Raw genomic sequence first — 21,828 nt, forward strand, 5'->3', positions numbered from 1 at the left:
GCTCAATCAAGCTTTCAATTTTCCTTAAGTGTACTTCAAGTGCAAAAATTCAAGGTGAGTGTGGCAAACAATATCTAAGTGTCTTATGCACTCTCGCTTCGTTTTGGGCCTGATAGGCTTGTCGACCGTCTTGACAGGGTTTCGAGTTTTCCTACTGCATTGCCTTGCTCGTTCTTGGTCCGGTCAAGGTTTATGGCTTAGCAAGTTGTTTTGTCTCTAGAACTCTAGGTCTTGCGATAGCCTACGCAAGCTGCTAAGCGAGTGTGCCTTACGATTTTGCTATTCCTTGCACCAGAATCGAGTTCTGAGCGTCGGGAGGACTCGCGAGACAGGTTGTGCTGTTGAGCTCTAGTTGGGTTTGGTCAAATTTCTGGAAAATTTGGAAAAGTCCACACTCGGCCCAACTTGTCCGAATTGCAGGGGCCGAGTAGGTGACTCAGACGGGCCAAGGCGCACAAGCCGAGGGCCGAATGGACTACTCAGTTAGGGTGGACTCGAACGGGCCGAGGTGCTGACTCGGACGGGCCAAAAAGGTCCACTCGGAAGGGCTGAAGGAGTCTACTCGGACGGGTCAAGGGCCAGGGTCGAGGGCCGAATCAGGTTTTCCCGAGGGCCGAGTTTTGGGCAGGCCAAGGGCCAAATTGGGTCGCTCAAACAGGCCGAGGGTCGAGGGCCGAGTGAGATGGTTGGCCGAGGGCCAAGTTTGTAAGTGGGGCTGAGTGATGTCACTTGGATGGGCTGAGTAGGGTTTAGGACGGAGTCAGTCGAAAGACAAAGGGCCGACGGCCGATTCTGGGACTCAGCCCAGAAACCGGTCACTTGGACGGGTCAAGTTGCTCGCGACGAGGGGCAGCGTTGAGGCGATTTTGATCAAAGCTGATGATTTAACTAGTCATTTCATACACAACCTTCCAGATCACAACTAGGGTGCAAGGGGAAGTGATTGATATACCTGAAGCGATCGGTAGGCTCTCTGATGACAAGATTAAATTGATTCTCCATGGGCTCTCTCTCTCTCTCTCTCTCTCTCTCTCTCTCTCTCTCTCTCTCTCTCTCTCTCTCTCTCTCTCTCTCTCTTTCTCTTTCTATCTCTCTCTTTGTGCAAGGGTGAAAACGAGCTCTCCCTTGGCCTCTTGGCTCTTAAACCCCTTCCCATGTAAGGTTTGGAAACTCTCAATCACTCACTTGCCGACATTAAGCATCCCAAGCAATCTTTCTGCCATTTTTTGCATGATTTGTGCCTATTTTGCCTTGTTTTGCAGCGGTAAACCCTACCCTTTTCTTATTCGACTTCCTAATCCTAACCTATGCTAAATGCAACAAGAATCAAAAGCAAAAAACTGAAATGATTTCTCCATGTTTTCCAATCATCAAACAAACAAAATAACTCAAAATACTTACTTGCTCTGAAGATCAAAAAACCCAACTTCCTACCTGTCTCAAGCTCCGATTCAAAGATGAATCCCTTACTTCGATCCTCAATATGTGGCGCGCAAGTGCTCAAGCTTGAATCCGTTGGTCCTGGCAACAAAACCAAAATGTAGAGGGAGCTCACACTTAACTGCCAAGACCCACAGACCGCTTATTGTTTCAAGCGTTTCAAGCGAGCTCTAATGGCTATCTCTCACCTAGTCGACGGGTCGTTGATCCTACGAGTGTATTGAGCTTACCTTGATGCCGAAATGACTTGCCTCCTCTCTCACACACACCGATAGCTCCACAATCCTAAATGCTAACTCAAGCCTCCTCTATATCCAAGCTCCATCCACCATAGCCGCGCGCGCGAGAAAAGAGAAGAGAAGAAAAGAGAAGAAGAGAAGAGGAGATGGTGAAGAGCTTTACCCTCTTGATCCCTCACTCCCACACACTCACTCCCTCACACTCTCACACTCCCTCTCTCAAGAGCACACACAAGCAAGGAGAAGAGAAGAAGAAAAGAAGAAGAGAACTCTTGTTAGCCACACACCAAAAGAATAAGCTCTCATTCACTTTTTGAACTTTATATACAAAACCCTAAATTTCCATGGGCGCCCATCCCTTTTTACATGACTGGCCATTGTGGCAAGGTCCCTTTTTCTAATTCCCACTTCTTGCTTCATGGCCTCGTCTATTCTTTTACAAATGGCATAGGAGGGAGCCTAGCGCTCTTTTACAAGAGTTTTTAGAGCTTTTTGAGGCGCCTTTCATTTAAAATTGTGCTTTATGTCTCAACTTAGCTTTAGAGGCTGCTTGCATGTCTTTGCTCTTTTTCCATCTTTTTTCCACTTTTTCCTTCATTTCTCCACCATCTTTCTCCGCCATCTCGACTTGGGATTAACACGACACAAAAGAAGAAGTAGGACAAAGGCCGCAAAAAGGAGGAGGACTTAGAGAGAGAAAAAAGGGAATCACTCAAAGAGGCGGAAGAGAGGGAGAAGAAGAATAAACAGGAAGTAGAAAATTTGAAGGAAGAAGGCAAGAAAGCCAAGAAGGAGTCAAAGAAGGAGGCCGAAGAGAGGAAGAATAATGAAAAATAAGAACCAAATAAATTGGAGGAAGAATCTAGGAAAGCAGAAGAAGAGAGGGAGAGAAGGGCTGCTGGGGAAGAGGAGGAGCTGAGAAGGAAGGAGGAGGAAGACATGGCCGAAGCCACACATCGGTCTATAGAGCAACAAAGTAGGGCAGATGACCTAGGAGCTCTGAGCCCGCCCAGGGAGGAGGGGCCAGGCTCAAGCACTCAGGTGCCAGAGATCATACCGCTAGCCCTCACTGAAGGCAAGGGTAAAGCCCCCATCCATCCTATCTTGACCCTCCTAGTGCCTACCACCAAAGCAGACACCCTCACCCCAAGCATCCCCACTAATGCCGACGTCTCAAACTTTGTGGCCTGGATGCAATATTTCATCAATAAAGAATTAGCCCAAAGGAAGAACATGGAAACCACGGCCATGGGGCAAAACAGGCCGGCCACAGACACCGAATCTAGACAAGATCCAAAATGCTAGAAAGTGGAGGCCTCAACCACTCCGATCCACACGACGATGACGCCACCAGCTAACTATGAAGAATACATTACTGAATTGCTCTCTCAACTAGATAAAGATAAAGAGGAGAGGAAGATAGCTATGACCGAGTTAGCTACGGAAAAAGAATCGGTAGCTGTTTTTCAGCTTGAAAAGACCTGACAGATAGCCATGCAACAAAAGGAGATCTTTGATCTCAAACATGAGATGAAGGCTAAGGATGACAGGGAGGAAAGCTGGAGGCAGTGCTGGAAGATAAGAATCAGGAGTTGGTAAAAATGCACAGGGAGTATAAACTCTTGATCATGCAACATGAAGAGCTAACCGCAAAGACTAATCAGATCGAATGAGGCATGGAGGAGTTGGCCACCAAAGAAGAGGAAAGGAAGCAAGAAGAAGAACAACGTCACAAGGAGATGGAGACTGTGACTGAGAAGCAGGACTTAGAAAGAAAAGAGTAGGAGATAATGAGCAAAGAATTGAAAAACCAGGAGCAAAGACTCATAGCTCTGGTGCAAAGGCAGGGGGAAGGTATTGAGGAAATGAAGAAGAGAGCCGAATAATGGGCGGGACAGAATGAACAGAGGATGAAGACCTTGGCGCGTTGCCTGGCTCTCGTGGAAAAAGAAAACATCCTCGTAGAGAGCAGAGCAAAGACCGCTCAAGTAGCCTTCAACACTCAATAGAAAGCCTTCTTGAATACACTAATGGATACCACCCATTCAGAGGAAGGGAAGTCCCTCGAGGTGGCAAAGAAGAAACTAAGCATAACTCATAGGGCCCTGCAAGCAGGACCACACATGCCTAGGGCTGAGCCTTGATGATCAACGGAAGTACTTATTGATGGCCGGCCTAACCCCCCAGGAGGTCAATGCACTAGGCTTTGAAGAGAAAACACAACAAGCAAATCGATTTATTCAAAGGAAGGCTTTGAAGAGAAAACACAACAAGCAAATCGATGTTGGGGGTTAGGCTTGTTGTGCTTTGAAGAGACTTGCCACTGCACACTACAGGTGGCGAGCGCCCATCATAGTCACTTATTCTTTATTCTTTTAGTGACAGTTTGAATAAAGGAAGGCCCGGCCACACATTGTGGTTGTTGGAGTTTCCATTTGTGTCTCTTTCTCTCTTCTTGCTCTTGCTCTTTGCCATAGCTCACTTACAAGCAAGCTTCGATCCTTCTCACCTTTCAATTGGTATCAGAGCAAGGCTTCCCAACTTCTTGAGCTTGGTTTTGGCATTCTTAGCTTCCATTCAAATACCTACAGCATTGAAACTCCTTCTCAACAGCCATAGCCAACCTTCCCAAGCTCCCGTCACTCCCCGGCTTTTCAAGCACCTTCTCGACCTATTGAGGCACCCTTAGGGCATTGCTATAGAGGTATTGAAGTGTTCTTTTAGTGTTTTTCTTCAGTTCTCAAGTTGCAGTCAAATAGGCAGCCATAGCTCAAACCCTTGAAGCTTGGATCTTGCTCCCTCTTGCATTTGGGCACTTGAGGCTTGTTGTGGGCCTCCTTGGGCACCCCCCGGAGCCTCCATCCACTACCATTGAGGCCACGTGAATACACAGGAGAAGAAGACAGGATCAGCAAATTTGGGCCATTTTTTTTGTTGTTCTTGACAGCACACTATAGCAGCTCACCTACTCCTCATTGATGGCTCTGTCATGCATCTTCGGGCTTGGCAATGCACTTGGCAATGGTCTCTAACTTTGGTTGAAGCCTCCTTGATCATTGGCATCAGTTTTGGGTCTGATCTATACATTCCCAAGACTGTTTACAATAGTCCCATAGTCATGTTATGCAGAAGTAACATTGGCATCTAATGCTATGCTTGTTTGGGCACTTCTACTTAACCGATTTGATACCTATTGATGCCCGATTGTTTGGGGGATGCAAGGCACATGTTATGCCATCATTTTGGATTGATTTTCTTGCTGAAAATACTCAATTTTAAACAGTAAATCACTAATGTACCACAATGGGCTGAAGCCTATTATCTCATGTTTGGTTATGCCTATTGGGTTTGAGCTATGTCTTTGGGATATGCAATGAAGTATTGACCTTCGAGGTACGACATCGAGCTTGTCTTTGGTTCCGGAATTCTTTTGAGCTTGTATTAAGCTCCGACTTGGTCGTTCTTCACTAGTATTTAGCTTCAATTTTGGCATGCTTTGGACTGGTCTATGCCTATTGTCACTGCTTGACATTTAGGCCTCTTACATATATGCTTTGGTCAAATATGGATGCCCCTTGGTTTGCCTATGCTTGATAATTACTTGGAGCTTCATCTTCAGATATACTTGAGAATTTTGGATCTATTAGGCATTACATTTGGTTGTTTATTACATGCTCTTTATATGCTTTCAGGCTTATGCTTTACGGGTCTGAGATAGCTTGGGATTTATGCTCCAAACATAACCTACTGGGTTTTGGCATGTCTGATGCTATGTATTTGATGTATTAGAGCATTGCTTTCTCTCTTTGCATCTGACTTCACTTCCAGTGGGAGCCTCTTGGTATATTTGGATGTACACAGAGTCTTATTTACAGATGAGCTTGAGCTTGTGGAACAGCTATACGCATTTGCTCTCTTGAGAGCTTTATGTCTGCAATTTGTCTATAGTGGGATGATTTGATATGCCTATTGGGGTAGGCACCTATCTCTATCACAGGTTTGTCAGTTTTGTATGCATCTTGGATGGTTATGTCTTTAGCTTCTTGCTCTATCAGTTGTGCTTGTGCTCAATCTCTTCTCTTATCCCAAGACCCATTGCATGCATGACTTCTAGACCTATGAGATGTCTCTTGCCTAACATGTGATTGGTTTAACAATTCTTGGTACCTTCTTGCCCCTAGAAACTCACTATTGGATGTACCTTGCTACCTGGCAATTGCAGTGACATATGTATCATTTCCTGCTTCATTTTGGGACAGTTTTACATACTGTTGTCATTTATTACAGCAAGCTGAAATTTGCAAATTTTGAGCACTTCTATGAGGGCAATGCTTACTATTTGATGTTATCTTGGTCATATTTGGTGGACATGTGCTTGTCTTGGTGAAATCCACCCTTTCAGCAAGTTTTAGCAGTGGTTTTAGTGCACTTTCTGCTAATTACAGCAACTTGCAATTTTGCTTTTTTGCTTTGATTTGGGACAGTATGGCTGGTCATTTGAAAGATATTACTCTCTTCAACATTGCCAAGTTGGATGGTACCAACTATGGATATTGGAAGTCCTAAATATGGCAGGTTTTGGTGTAGAAATTGCATATTAAACCCTTGCATTTTAAGGGCATTAAACCTGAGGATATGGATGATGATGCTTGGATGGAAGTTGATGAGCTATGCAAGTCTACCATTATTTTGTCACTCTCAGAAGAGGTCCATCATAATATTGTTGAAGATGAGAATCGGAGTGCATGGGAATTATGGGAGAAGATTTAGGAGCTCTATGCGTAGCAGAGTCCTGCCTCACAGATGTATTCTGAAGCAGTTAATGGACCTTCGCATGAAGGAGGGGACCTCCCTTTCATCTCATTTTAATCAGTTTCATGCTATCATAAAGAGTCTGTTGTCACAGGGTATTAAGTTCAAAGTCAACTTACACCCGTTGTTTTTGCTTGGCACCTTGCCAAAATCATGGGATGTTTTTTGTACTACCATATGCACGAACAAGCTTGATAGGCTGAAAATCAAAGATGTTGAGAGTGCTTTATTGACTGAGGAAATCAACAGGAGAAATAATGATGCTTCCTGCTCTTCACATGCATTGACTATTAGAGGTGGCAGACATGGCAGGCATGATAATGATCATAAGGGCAGGGATTCTCAGAAGTCCAGGTCCAAGTCACATGGTCTCAATAAGTCCTGTGGGGATGAAAGTCTGATCTTACCTATCATTATTGTGGGAAAGCATGACATATTAGGCCACAGTGCCATAAAATGCACGATAATAAGTGCAAGGAAAAGGGAAAAGAAAAAGTGCAGGAAAAGTCTTCTAAGCGTAGTATTGTACGTGTAAAGTCCAATGTGAAGTTAGAGGAGGTTAATGTCATGCAAGCCACTGATGCAGATGATAATTACATACTTGCAGCTTCTTCGTGCAATGCCTTACAGGCTTCTGAGATACATTCTATGTATGCGTAGTGCTGGCTCTTGGATTCGGGTGTGACCTTTCAGAGATTGGTTTCATACATATTGTACCATGTCTGGTTCTATGCATCTTGGTGATGACAAGTCTCTTGACATTCTTGGCATTGGAGATGTTAGGCTACAGTTTCCTTCTGGCAGTTCTTTTGTTTTGCATGATGTACACCATGTACCCGCTTTGACTCGCAGCCTTATGTCAGCTGGACAGCTTGATGATGCAGGGTATTTTGTGTCTTTTGGAGACTCTGCATGGAAGATTACTCGTGGCAGGCTTGTACTTGCAAAAGGTCCCAAGTCTAGCAACCTCTATCCCTTACTTGTATCTGGAGCTACATTGGATCATGTTTTGTCAGTGGGTTCTATTCCCCATGTATCCCTTTTGTATGCTCATTTGGGGCATATGTCTCTTAAAGGAATGAAAATGCTCCATGCTTTGTAGTATCTTCCGCCTTTTGACTCTTCGCATTTTGATTCTTGTGATCATTGTTTGTATGGCAGGTAGACTGGAAATACACATAAAAAGTCTGGTAAGAAACACATGGGTGAGCCCTTAGCTCTTGTGCACTCAGATGTATGTGGACCCATGCCCTGTCAGTCACTTGGTGGGGCAAAGTACTTTGTTACTTTCATAGATGATTACTCACGTAAGGTTTGGGCTTATCCCATAAAGAGAAAATCCGATGTCTTAGACACATTTCAACGTTGGCTTGCATTGGCAAAGAACCAGTCTAGGAAAAGGCTCAAATGCCTAAGGTCAGATAATGGAGATGAGTATGTGTCACGTGCTTTTGAGCAGTTTTGTGATGAGGGGGGTATTAAGCATCAGTTGACCGCCCCTTATACCCCACCCCAGAATGGTATGGCTGAATGCATGAATAGGACCATTCAGGAAAGGGTCCATAGCATGCTTAGCTAGGCTGGCTTACCGTAGCACTTTTGGGTTGAGGCAGTTACTACTACAGTGCATCCCATTAACAGGTCGCCTAGCAGTGGTATAGACTTTCACGTTGCAGAGGAGGTATGGGTAGGCAAGCCCCCCTCTTATGTTCATTTGCGTGTCTTTGGATGTGAGGCATTCTGCCATGTGCCCAAGGACAATTGCAATAATCTAGATCCTAAAAGTGTCAAATGCATTTTCGTTGGCTATGGAGATGCAGGCGAGATGGGTTACCATCTATGGGATCCGTAGGCGCAGGAAGTGATCCGTAGTCATGATGTCATCTCTCATGAGGACAAAATACATATGCAACCTGAAAAAGTGGTTGAGGTACGCAGAATTATCTTTCAGGAGGAGCCACTTGCTCCCGTTCAGCCCGCTCCACAACCAGCTAGACAGCGTGCAGTGTCACCTAATGCTCATGGCCCAGATGTTAGACATGCTGATGTTAGATAGGATGTTGGTCAGGCAGCAAAGCTTGGGTTGAGACATTCTACTAGAGATAGATGACCTCTTGATCATTTTGCGTCCTCTATGGATTATGTACTGCTTACAAATGCAGGAGAGCCTCTTACTTATGATGAGGTTATGTGTAGGGGTGATTATCACTCTTGGGAGAGGGCTATGTAGTCTGAGATTGACTCATTGCATAAGAATAAGACTTGGGATTTGGTTTCCTTGCCTCAAGGTAAGAAGGCTTTGCCATACAAGTGGGTGTACAAGCTGAAAAGTATCCCTAGATACCCTAAGCTGACATACAAGGCTCGATTGGTTACTAAGGGTTTTAAGCAGGAGCATGGTGTTGACTTTGATGAAGTCTTTTTTCCTATGGTCAATATAACCACCCTACTCTTAGTCTTGGCCTTCGTTGCACAACTTGAACTGGACTTGTACCAAATGGATATCAAGACAACTTTTCTACATGGGGACTTGCATGATGAGATTTACATGGAGCAACCTAAGGGCTTTGCAAACCCTGGCAGGGAATGCCTAGTGTGCAAGCTAAAGAAGAGTCTATATGGCTTGAAACAGGCACCTAGGGAATGGTACCATAAGTTTGATGCATTCATGCAGTCACAGGGCTACAGCCGCAGTGTTATGGATCCGTGCTTGTACATGAAGAAGGCCCGCGACAGTTCTTTACTAATTTTGGTACTCTTTGTGGATGACTGCTTTTAGTAGGGACAGCTCATGAGGAACTAGACTATGTCTTCACTTATGCTGGAGGGGCTATCTCTTGAATGTCCAGGGTGCAGAAGTGTACGGATCTTTCCACTACAGAGGCCGAGTATATTGCAGCCACAGAGGCTTGCAAGGAGGCTATATGGTTAAGCCATTTGATTGCAGACCTTGTTATGATAGATGCTACGCCTACACTGCATTCGGATTCTATGAGTGCCATTTAGCAAGCCAAGGATCCGATCTTCCATGCGAAGATGAAACATATTGAGGTGAGGTATCACTTCATTTGCGAGGTCATTGAGGACAGGTCTGTTGACCTTATCAAGATTCTGACTGAGCAGAATCCTGCAGACTTGCTCACGAAAATCCTCACTACCAAGCACTTTGCCTTCCTCATGAGATTGATGGGCATTGGATGAGATGACATCTTTTTCCTCATCCTATTGTACATGTGTACATGTTGTACCGTCTCTTCTTTTTTCTCTCTCACTAGGGCAGATTCACCTTTAAGTGGGAGGTTGTTGGGGGTAAAGGTGCCTCCACCTAGCCACGCGTGTATTACTACACTGACAGTACCCGCCAGTGCAAACTGCAGGTGGTAGGCGCCCATCACAGTCACTTATTCTTTATTATTTTAATGACACTTTGAATAAAGGAAGGCCTGGCCACACATTGTGGTTGTTGGAGTTCCCATTTGTGTCTCTCTCTCTCTTCTTGCTCTTGCTCTCTGCCATAGCTCACTTCCAAGCAAGCTTCGATCCTTTTCACCTTTCAACTGATAGAGGGATGAAGCTGAACTCCAATTTGATATATGCAGATTCAAAGAAGAGGTGATCCCACAACCCCCCTCGCCACATTCCCAAGAGCAGCCATCAATTGACACATTTGTGGAAAGACAAGCTGCCCTCAGGGAAAGGAGAAAGAAACTGGTGGAAGAAACCAAGAAACAAATGAGAGCCAAGCCGGGTCGTGCAACCATCCATACCCCTGCCACCATGCCTAGATGACCTCTCAGCAGGTTTCCACGCTGAATTAATAGTTTGGGAGTGATAGGAAAGGGACAAAAAACCCTTCTCCTTTAGCTTCCTTCTGCCCAACAGCCTGAGGAGAGTCATGCCACTTAAAGTAGTAGAGGAAGTGATTGCAATTGGAAGCCGACTAGGCCAGCAATGGCTGGAAGAGAGAGGAAAGAATCCCACTCTTTAAGGGACCGAAGAGGCAGACTTTTAGCAGAATAAGGTCTTTGAAGTGCCACATTCTGTACAAGGCTATAACTGCCAACCCATGTGGAGGAGTCGGGTGTGCGACATTAGCATGCTCGCCTGGATAGCCTTTTGCAACACCTTACCCTACAAGAGGAACAACCCTACATTTATGGCATACCCTCGTAGGGTAGGAGTGGATTTTGACGCTACCCTCCATGGACACTATGACTTTCCCATTATCTATAATCCTAACTATGCCTCTTTTGAACAAGCTCTCACCTTCACCTTTGAAAGCCTAGATGTTTCCATGACCCGTTTCCTCGCCGACTTTTCCTCTTGCCTCGATCCAGCCTTCATAACCACTTGTAACTACCTTAGGCTTCTTAAACTCGTACTTAAGCACGAACCTACCCCACAAGAACGTGGCCTCCCACCCCTCTTTTTTTATCCTAACGCCATCGATAGCTGCACCATGATGCGCTTGATGATGAGAGCTAGCCTTCTACCTTCTTTTTGCCTAGCTCTTCTAGAATATATGAAAGATAGCCAATTCACTCGATGTAACCACCTCTTCCTCTCCACCACTTCACTCCATGTTTGCATGATTCTCAAGGGATACACGCAGAGCTAGCAGTTTTTGAGCAAATCTATCTGGCCCCCTTCTCCACCTCACTCTGACGATGAAAGTTAGAAACTGACTATCATCCTCTCTTAATTATTTTTTTAAGAGAAAAAAAAAGAAAAGAAAAGAAAAATAAAAGAAACAAATGAAGGCAAGAAAACACATCACAAAAAGAAAAAGACATGGAAAGAAAGACTCACATGAAGACACAACCAGGACCACACAGGACACGATCACTGCATCTAGGGGTCCTCAAGCTAGGCATGTCCATGGCTTCGGTTGGCCAGCTCCACTCCTAGCCCCTTTTTGACCCCCCACTTCACACTTAGGACACATCAAGGGCAGGACATACCTGGGGAGGTAACACTCGCCTATGGTTAGACCTGTCACCCTACGCTACACACACTGCACCTCCCTACCGTACGAACGGGGTCCTCAAGTGTGGGACATCATCCAGGCCTGTGGTTAGACCAAGCTCCCCGTTCCGCTAGCGCGAGCACAATGCACCACACAGTAAGATAGACACTCCGCTTAGGTAGAGCACCGCACCTTCTCCTTTTAGGTATTACAAAATGCGGCAAACCACCAACTTTGGAGGCCCCATCATCCACTTGACATTTGATTGGCTTCTCCGTCAACCATCATTGCCAAAGCTTCCAAAGCATCTGAGTCCATATGTGGCCCTACCATCATCTAACCAACAACTTGCCAACCGCTACCCTTTTCCAATAAACAACTAGAAGTGCCATGGGACTCGCACCCGTCTTGGAGGGGGATAATGTTAACCTCAATTTGAGATGGCGGAAAATTAAAAAAAAAAGTGAAAAAATGCTTGAAAAAGAGCAGAGGCGTAGAGAAGCTGAGGCAAAAAGCACAATTTTAAATTAAAGGCACCTCAAAAAACTCTTGTAAAAGAGCGCCAGGCTCCCTCCTATGCCATTTGTAAAAGAATAGATGGGTATAGGCTTAGGGCATAAAGCAAGAAGAGGGAATTAGAAAAAGGGACCTTGCCACAATGGCCGGTCATGTAAAAAGAGATGGGTGCCCATGGGATTTTAGGGCTTGTATATAAAGTTCAAAAAGTAAATGAAAGCTCATTCTTTGGTGTGTGGCTAACAAGAGTCCTCTTCTCTTCTATTCTTCTCTTCACCTTGCTTGTGTGTGTGCTCTTGAGAGAGGGAGTGTGAGAGTGTGAGGGAGTGAGTGAGTGTGTAGGAGTGAGGGATCAAGAGGGTGAAGCTCTTCACCATCTCCTCTTTTCTCTTCTCTTTTATCGCCAATTGAATGATTTGAAGACAAGCGTCTGAAGTATTACCATCGCCAATTGAGCTTGGGAGCACTTCTGAAATTTTGCGTCAAAATGACCTCTTGAGATGGGCGAATTTTGGATTTTTTGGGCTCCAACGGACTCCAATTCAAGTGCTGTCAGTTCCTATGGTTTTCTTGCATTGATGAGTATCAAATCTCAGCATATTTGACCTCTGATCTTGACTGGAAAGGACTGGCGAGGACATTTAAAATTGCTTTCGTGGTGCCAAATACGCATTATCTCTACCTTTAGGGGCTTAAAATTCACTACTTTGAGTGCATCTATGTATGCTTGAGAGTGTGGATTCTGGGCATTTGGATATTTATGCATGGTTTCAAAGAGGATTTGGTGACTTATTCAGCTTTGCACTTTTGTTCGAAATGTACAAAGAGGCTTGCTTTTGATATGTATGCTTCTTGTGGATAGTACTTGTGCGAAAACATAGCAGTTTTCTGAAAGTACATTGTATTTACGTTTGCCTAGCTTTTGTTGGTTTGAATTATCAATCCAAAAAAAAAAACATCAATTAATCAATCATGTCAGGCATTGAAGATATGCCTTTGAATGACATTGATGTAGAGGAAGAACCTCTTATGCATGATGACGAGTTGCTCTCTTCATCTAGTGATGTGCAGAATCGTCTTTCTAGTTTGGAAGGCACTATGCAAGTTTTGCTTGAACAAATGTAAAATTTAACTCGAAATGCTTTAGATAAAGGCAAGAGACCTTTAGATGAGAGTTTACATGATTCATGTATGCCTAACACACAAGTTGTACATGACTCCTCCGTAGTCGTTCTTGCATTGCTAGAAGCTATGTGGCAGCTTAAAGACCTTAAGCTGCCTAAGTTCAATGGCATGGCGGCACAAAGGACTACAAATGCAGTGGAACAACGAATTTCTAAATGGGAGAAGTGTTTTAAGTTATGCCATATTCATTAGGATGCTTTAAAGATACAACAAGCTACATATAATCTCATGGATGCTGCTCACCGTTGGTGGTGGAAAATTGAGCAGAGTAGAGCCGTCTACTTGGACTGCATTTAAGACATTGTTTTATAATAATTTTGTCCCTTCAGATGAGTGGACAAGGGCTCTAGATGCGTGGCTCTTCATAGCTCAGAAGAGCTACTCTGTCCAGGAATATGCAGACAAGTATAAAGAGATTCTGTTAAAGGTCCCTGAACATATTCCCGACTTTCTGCAAGTGCATAAATTTGTCATGGGCTTAAAAGAAACCTTAAGGCCACTTGTCAAGAAGGAGAGATGTAAAACCTTGAATGAGGCAGTGGATCTTGAATTGGTCCTTGAAGATGGGAAGGCCCAGAGATTTCCTTGGACTAAAGGTGCACGCCCTGTCTTTACTCCTGCAGTTGCATATAGTGCTCCTTGTGCGAAGGACATTAGAGAGGTGCATATGATTAAGACGGTGTCAGGTACCAAGAGGAAGGTATCTGCTATGATTGAGAGAGCCTACAATAAATCCATGCTCACTCCACAGCAAAGGGAGAAAGCAATGAGAGAAGGACTTTGTTACAGATGCCTGGGGTAGCATAAATTTAAGGCTTGCCCCAAGAAGGCAAGAGTCAGTGCTCAAATGGTGCTTAATCCAATGCAAGATGTGTATAACACAAGAGATGACCTAGATGAGTAACCTCCACATGACTCTGGTTATCATGAATGGATCCTAGCCGTTACAGTAACAAAGAAAGTACCAACTAGGCCAGATTCAATGTTATTGCGTGAGGCACAAAAGGGATACTAATTTGCTAACACTAAGCTCATTGTAATGAAAGGCATAGTGGCAAGATGCCATGTGCATATTTTATTTGATACGGGCTCTTCACATAATGTTATTAGCTCTAATCTCATCAAGAAGCTGAAGCTCAAGTCTACCCCTTCAGAATATAGTTATTCGGTAGAGCTAACTGACAGGATGGGTACAGAGACATGGGATCAGCGAGTTGTTGACCTCACTGTACAGATCCAGTCCTATGAGGACAATTTGGATTTTTAAATTACATAGCTTGCAAGATTCAACCTAGTGTTGAGCAAGTAGTGGCATGCAAAGAAGAGACCTATCATTGACTTCTCTTCTCATATTTATCAATTTGAGCACGAGGGCCAACGATTGTCGATTCACGGAGAACCAAATCTCCAAGAAGTGAAGATTCTCTCGATAACCAAGGCGCTCAAGATTGATTGTAAGTTTCTTTACTTTTGTTATATTTTAAATATTTCTAAATGTGTACTGTCAAAGGATGACATGGATAAAGATGGAAGTTCCACAAGTATCCCTTCGGCCTTATCAAGTAAAATAACAGCCACATTTTTTGATGTTTTTAAATTCGAACTACCTCTTGGTTTACCTCCTTGTAGGAATGTGGAGCATAGAATTGAGCTCGTCCCAGGAGCTAATCCAATTTCTAGACCCCCGTTCAGGATGAGTCTACAAGAGGAGAATGAAGTCCATAAGGTGGAGGATGAGTACTTAAGCAAAGGATTGATTAGACCTAGCTTTTCACCCTTTGCAGCCCCTGTTTACTTGTAAAAAAGAAAGATGGTTCTTTTCGAATGCGTGTAGACTACAGGGCTTTAAATAAAATAGCTATCAAGCATAGATATCCTATCCCTTGTATTGATGATCTCTTGGATGCTCTAGGTGGTGCTTCTATCCTTAGTAAGATTGATTTAAAACGTGGTTATCATCAGATTAGAGTAAGAGATGAAGATATTTTAAAAATTGCTTTTAGAACAAGATTTAGTTAATATGAGTATTTGATTATGCCTTTCGGTTTAACAAATGCTCCTACTACTTTTACGATGTTAATGAATGATTTACTAAGACCAAACATGGGCAAGTTCGTTGTAGAATTTATTGACTATGTGCTTGTGTATAGTAAGAGTATCCATGAACATGAGTCACATTTGGTGATAGTCTTTGAAACTTTGCAGGAAGCAAAACTCTATGCTAACCCAGACAAGGCGATTCTATGTTTAGTAGGGATAGAGTATTTAGGTCATATTGTATCTATCAATGGGATCAAGATGGACCGAAAGAAAATTGTTGTGATACTTAGCTGGCCAACACCCCAAAATGAAACATCTCTTCGTTCCTTTTGGGATTGTCAGGATTCTATAGGAGATTTATATACGCATACTCGTATATAGCTACTCCTATGACATATTTTTTGCAAGCTATGGTGCCCTATGTGTGAACATCAATGCAACAAGAAAGTTTTGAGGCTATGAAACAAGCAGTTTCTACTACCCCTATTCTCAAGATAGTTGATCCTGAGAAACCATTTGTTTTAGAAACAGATGCAAGTAGCATTGCGATAGGTGCACTCTAGCTAAGAAGGTAGGCTTGTAGCTTTTTAAAGCAAGAAGCTTTCCCCAATCCAACAGAATTGGCCAGTTCATGAACAATAGCTTTATGCTATTGTTCATTGCCTTAAAGTTTGGCGGCACTATTTATATGGTGCAGATTTTAAAGTTTATACAGATCACCATACCCTTAAGTATTTTTGTAGTCAACCAGATCTTTGAGGGCACCAAGCTTGATGGGCTGAAATGATGCAAGAATTTCATATGGAATTTCTATACAAGAAGGGTAGGGATAATGTTGTTGTTGATGCATTATCTCGTATAATGTATGAAATGAGCTTTACAATTTTAGAAAGCTCATTGCTTCAAGAAATAAAGGAAGCACAGTTAGAGGACTATTATATGGCAAAAATTTATCATGCCATAGAACAAGATTCTTTGATTAGGGATGGACCAGATACTTATGTTTCATTACCTACTGTTATTTTTGGCAAGGCAAGTCCATTTAAGAACCTTTCAATTGAGAATGGGTTTCTTAAACGAAAAGGCAAGATTTGTGTTCCTAGTGCACGGGAATTACGAAAGAAAGTTTTGTTTAATAACCATGATCTGCCTTGTGCAGGACATCCTGGTATTGATAAGACCATACAGCTTGTTAGAAGGACATTTTCGTGGCCAAAGTTGGCCAATGATGTTTGCCAATATGTCCAACAATGCCTTCAATGTCAAGTTAATAAAGCAGAAAGGGTGAAGCCACTAGGTCTGCTAATGCCATTACAAATTCTAGAATCTAATTGGAAAAGTATTTCGATGGATTTCATTGTCAGCTTACCTAGAACCCAGAGACAAAAAGACACTATCCTAGTGATAGTGGATCATTTCAGTAAAACGGCTCATTTTATAGCCACTCAGGAAAGTGTGGAAGCTCCACAAGTTGTAGATTTGTTTATTGATCATGTGTTTAGGTTGCATGGTCTACCAACGTCCATTGTGTATGATAGGGATGTCAAGTTTATTGGTCATTTTTGGTGTCATGTCTTCAGTTGTTTAAATGTGTCTTTAAACATGTCAAGTGGTGATCACCCATAAACAGATGGTCAAATAGAAAGAGTCAATCAGATACTAGAAGACATGTTGAGAGCATATGTATCTGATAAACAAACAGATTGGGATACACATTTGTCTTTGTTAGAATTTGCGTATAACAACAGACCTCATAAGGCAATAGGTTTGTCTCCTTTTGAAATAAATTATGGAATGAATCCAAGTTTTCCTAGTATAGTAAGGTCAAATGAGAAATGCCCAAGTGCAGCAGAATTTCTTATTGACATACATGCTAATATTAAAATTGCTCAAGCCAAGTTACGGCAAGCTGCTGATAGGGCTAAGCATTTTGCAGATAAGAAAAGGTCAGGTAGGATCTTTGAATTAGGAGAAAAGTTTTTTCTCCAAGTACTAGCCAAGTCATCTAGTTTATTGACTGGCAAATGTCCAAAGTTATCTCCAAGATATTGTGAACCGTGGAAAATTATTTTGAAGCTAAGTGATGTAGCTTACCAATTGGAACTTCCTCCTGGATGCCGTGTTCATCCAGTGTTTCATGTTAGCAAATTAAGAAAGTATATCTCACGTGATGATAATCTAATTGATGGTATGGTACCTTTGTAGGAACATGATTCAATTGTTGACCATGGACAAGACAAGATACTATATTAGAGAGAGAAATGGTTGCGTAATCGTACTCTCCATGAGTATCTAGTTGCCTGGAAGGGTCTACTGGTTATTACTGATGCTACATGGGAATCAAAAACTCTGATTCGATGACACTTCCCATCATTGATCATTGAGGACAATGATTTTTTTGAAAGGGGGAGAGAATGTCAGGCATAATAAGCTTCAGCTAGGCAAGTAGCCCAAGAAGGCCATTAATTAGCATGTCTCGGACAAGGGCAAGAAGTGCAATGGTCCAAAGCTCGGGGGATAACCCTCAAATTTCTTGCTAAATTGGGCAGGACTTGTCTATTTGGGAACGTCGGTCGGGTGCATTATGAAAATAGGTCCTAGAGACCCGATTAGAAGGTGGGAAGAGGGTATATTTGATTGGGAGGTAAGTAAGACATGCAAGAAATTTTCTTCTCTCTCTCACATTGAGAATGTCAAACATAACAACCTTCGGCTGGGCAAGTAGCCCAAGACGGCCATTAATTAGTGTGTCCTGTATAAGGGCAAGAAGTGCCAAGGTCAGAAGCTTGGGGGATACCCTCAAATTTCTTACTAAATTGGGTAGACTTGTCTATTTGGGAACACCAATCGAATGCACCATGAAAACACGCCCTGGAGACCCGATTAGAAGGTGGAAAGAGGGTATATTTGGTTGGGAGGTGAGTAAGACACACAAGAAATTTTATTCTCTCTCTCATAGAGTAGATATCTAGGAATTTATATTTTTTAGGGAGATCGGGAAATCCGTCCTTTTCGTAGTTGCGGCAGCTACTAGAGAGACCTACGACTTTTATTTTGTCAGCTAGAAGGATCTTTGTAACTTCCTCATAGATATATGGGTTTAGTTTAATCTTCTTGTCCTCCCTAGTGTACAGGGTTCAGTTTACACTAGCTTCACAAAATAGATAGATCTTGACAACTTTAAGATCTTCCATCCATTTTACCCTTTTCAGATTATTCTGAAGATAAGCTAGATGGCTTGCATCGATATAGCAGTATCCTCTGTTAATTACCCACCATGTTTCACGATATAGAGGCAAGGGGTTGTACAATTGATCTAATATCTGCATCATCAATTTCCTCCATGCAAGAATGAATGAATGCATAGTTGACATAAACATTACTCAGAAGATCAAGAATCGTTTCCAAGATTCGTTACTCTGCCATATTTCAAAAACATACATTAACAAAGAGAAGAAAATATGTCCTGGGCTCTATTTACAATCCAAATTTTTTTTCTCAATCTTACGTCGTATTCTATTCTAATGAGCGCTTTGATACCAATTGTGAGGTGTCTGCCAAGCTCAATCCAAGGCACACCGTTGTATAGTCTATCAGTGGTTTTTTCAAATGGCGCCATTTGGCGCTCCTTTGGGGTATCACGGGGCTTGTCACTTAGGCCCTACTGAGTCTACATCACAATGGAAGAGTTTTGGCCGAAACTACTACGATCGACCTAAATTTTCGAGTTTTAAAATCAAACGGGTCTCCTAACAGCCAGCTAGCGTCAATAATTTCGAATTCCTATTTCCTATAGGATTACTTGAACTAAAGTGGACTTGCCATTGCATTTGATTTAAAGATAATGGGAGACAAAGGGGAGTGTGGTATGTCAACCCTCCTGCCCATAAGGCAAAATCCCATTCCAGCCCCCTAAAACAATGCAAGTCGATTCTACCTAGTGACTTGTTGGTCAATTTATTGTCTTCTTATTTCTATCACCGATTTAGAAAAACTCCCAGTTAACTGGGACCACCCTACCATTGGACGGACTCATTGGAGGTCACGCCCACCCGCTTTCCTTTCATGACAATATTATCTTTAGTTTTTTAATTACCTACAACACATTTATTGAAACATATACAACCAGCTTCCTTAATTAATCCGTTAAATCACATGTTCCTTCACATAATTTATCTCACGGATACGCATATAATTCAAACAAACCTTGAAGTAAAAAATTTCATTTATTAAATTGGAAGTTTACTATAAGTTTCATCTTTTCGATCCTGTGGAAGATATAAGGAATTCCACGAGGGTATTCTGTCCACCAAGATTCCTCCCTTGTAACTAGTATCAGGGTTTCAAGATCCCATCTTGGATCATGAAGGGGCTCGTAAGATTCTAGGAGTAATGCAAAATTTACGGCCAGAGCCCCCATGGTATCCATATATACTACTACTCAAGACTATCCCTACGGATAGACCTTTTCGCTACGGAGCCGGTCTAAGCCTCTCAAAGCGATAAGCATGACCCCCTTGGAATAGGGTCTCTTTGCTAGCTTGGGGGTAGCCTAGCATGATTTCTTTTCTTTTATCTTGTTTGTCAATGCTTTTAATCAGATATCTAGATTCTAGCAAACACAACAATCCTTGCAAACATATATCAATGATGCAATGACAATTACACCATCGTGGAGCTTATAACTTTACATGGCCAAGGTAGACCTTAGCCTAAGGTAACCTTACTTTCTAACGAGGATTCTCCTCCCCATAAAGAAGTGTCGAGTACAAATCTTTCAACTTTGTTAAGCAAGACATGAATTTCCTGTTTAGGGCTAACTTACCTAACACAATCGAATTTTGGCCTTTAGTTGGTACTTAGAAAAATATTGCAACAATAACTTAACGAGATGATTTACAAGACCTTTAAATAGACTTTCACTTTTTAAGCATTAGTCAACTTTTAACCATTGTCGCATTTGATAATAAATATATTGAGTTATTTTACTAATCTCAAGTGCGCATAAAGTCCTTTACTCATTTTGTGCAATATCCTCTTGTAACTATTGCCATCATGATTCTACGAATTATAATCTCAATTAATCTAACTACAAATCATAGGTAGCAGTTAACCATTTATGCATGTATTAATACTCTCTTTAGACCAAAGCTGTCATTTCGTGTAAGTATAAATACGAAAGCTAATATTTTATACATTTAATTAATTTTTATACGAATGCTGCCCATGCAATTTAACAAGTAGTTATTGTACCATTTAATGCAAAAGCTAACATTTTATGTAAAATTTCGGCAAGAACCTTATTATTTTATGTGGCGATATAAAAATAATAGCCTAAGTTGTGAATAACCTGGTTTGGCACGAAGACATTGGGAATTTCGTGTTTGCTTGCACTCATGTTCACCATACTCGATGTTCTGTCGGTAGTGGCAACTCTGACAACCTCAAGCACTCCCATATCTTTATCAATACCCATTCTTTGATCGGTTGTGGTGGATCTCATGGTCTTCGCGCCTTGACATTGCTTTGGAGCCATCGTTCGCGAGTGGGTTCGAGAGATAGAGAATGTGGAATGAATTCAGGATGGGAGAGCGTGAGAGAAGATTGTCGAGTTGAAGACCGAGATAGGGGGAGGTTGAGTTGATTCTTGCCTCTCTAATTCTCTCTCTCGTAGCCTCTTGGGATCTTCTTCCCTCTCTCTCTCTCTCTCTCTAACTCTCAACTTCCTCTCTAGCTCCCTAATGATGACGATGATGATGAGGTGGCCGACAAATAGTCTGATTCCTTTTCTTTTCTTTTTTAAACGTTAGTTAGTTATTAGTTTTAGTTAGTAAGGTTAGTTATTAGTTATATAACTTACTAATTTACTAATTTAACTAACTTTACTAACTAACTTATTATCTTACTAACTTATTACTAACTAATTGACTTTGCTAACTTACAAACTAATTTTTAATTGTGGGAAAATACTATACCCTCTCGCTCTCTTTTCTCTCTCTTCTCTTGAATATTTTCTAACCTCTGTCTCTCATTGAAAATTTGTTACTCTCCATACGTCTCTTGAATTTTTTCTAACCTCTCTCTCTCACTTAAAATTTGTTACTCTCCTAACCTCTCTTTCACTCACTCTCTCTCTAAAGTTTTACGTTTTCATCTCTTTTTTCTCTCTCTTTTCACACCTCTCTATCGAGAATTTTCTCTTATCACCTCTCCTCTCTCTCCCCCACTCTATGTGTGTGTTTCTCACCCACCAACTTTGGCACCTCAACCATGCCACGTGGAAACCCTAGCACGTGCCGCCCTCTCGCCTTCACGTTGTAGTGCCTCCCAACTACCACCCCTAGCGCCTGCTTACTTGGATGCCTTGCCACAACGACATGGCGAGTTTGGGGAGCATGCGTGCAACCCATTGTTGCCGCCGCTACTTGCCGCTCTACTATTTCGTGCCGCTGTGTGGAGGGAGAGAGAGAGAGAGAGCTCTTGTGTGGAGCTGTAGACGCCGCCACGGTCTTCCCCTTCTTGCAGAGAGAGAGCGAGACTCGAGAAAGAGACGCCATAATGCATGACTGATTGCATACGGTATATATAGATATAGATATATATATATAGAGAGAGAGAGAGAGAGAGAGA

This window comes from Lygodium microphyllum, chromosome 1 (genome assembly GCF_053477565.2).
Source record: "Lygodium microphyllum isolate KBCC chromosome 1, Lygodium_microphyllum_v1.1.10, whole genome shotgun sequence".
Classification (NCBI taxonomy): domain Eukaryota; kingdom Viridiplantae; phylum Streptophyta; class Polypodiopsida; order Schizaeales; family Lygodiaceae; genus Lygodium; species Lygodium microphyllum.